The 627-nt window shown below is 51.0% G+C and overlaps 1 protein-coding gene across 4 annotated transcripts in view; it reads left to right on the top strand.

Moving 5' to 3' along the window:
• The window catches only part of LOC109930008 (FERM domain-containing protein 4B-like), a 24,048-nt gene that overhangs the window by 1,162 nt on the left and 22,259 nt on the right, over positions 1–627 (top strand). For all 4 annotated transcript variants that reach the window (XM_048619891.1, XM_048619889.1, XM_048619890.1 and 1 more), the window contains exon 2: positions 172–302. The gene's annotated coding sequence lies outside the window, so the exon portion shown is untranslated. The remainder of the gene's footprint in view (positions 1–171; positions 303–627) is intronic.

Genomic DNA, 627 nt, shown 5'->3' with positions numbered 1-627 from the left:
GGAGGGGGTGTAGGGGGCAGGAGGAGGTGACAGGGATAGGGAGGGGGTGGAGGAGGATCCAGTTGGAACAAAGGAATGAGAATCTTGACCCCATCGCTAAGCCTTGATCGATCATTTTTGAACCAATCTGGTCCATTTCACTCACGTGTCATCTTGTTTCCCTGTTTTCAGTGTCGAATATCATCACTTTGAGTCACCATTCTGGAACATTCCATCCTCTGTCCGAGGGTCGGCACGTTTGCGAGGCACTGAACTAACTTCCCTCTCAGTGTATTCCAGGACAATGTCTCGTGGCTAAAATCGTAAGTTGAAGACGCCTCTAAACCAAGCTGTGAAACATTGATCAACAAACTGTACCCCCATCGAACACTCCCAGGACAGGGATAGCAAGGGGTTAGATACAGAGTAAAGCTTCCTCTATACTGTCCCCCCCCCCCCCATCAAACACTCCCAGGGACAGGGGCAGCAAGGGGTTAGATACAGAGTAAAGCTCCCTCTACATTGTCCCCCCCCATCGAACACTCCCAGGGACAGGGACAGCACGGGGTTAGATACAGAGTAAAGCTCCCTGTACACTGTCCCCCATTTAAACACTCCCAGAACAGGGACAGCACAGGGTTAGATACA

This window comes from Rhincodon typus, chromosome 44 (assembly GCF_021869965.1).
Source record: "Rhincodon typus isolate 14 chromosome 44, sRhiTyp1.1, whole genome shotgun sequence".
Taxonomy (NCBI): Eukaryota; Metazoa; Chordata; class Chondrichthyes; order Orectolobiformes; family Rhincodontidae; genus Rhincodon; species Rhincodon typus.
Note: the sequence above shows the minus strand (reverse complement) of the source record. Positions and strands in the feature narration are given on the sequence as shown.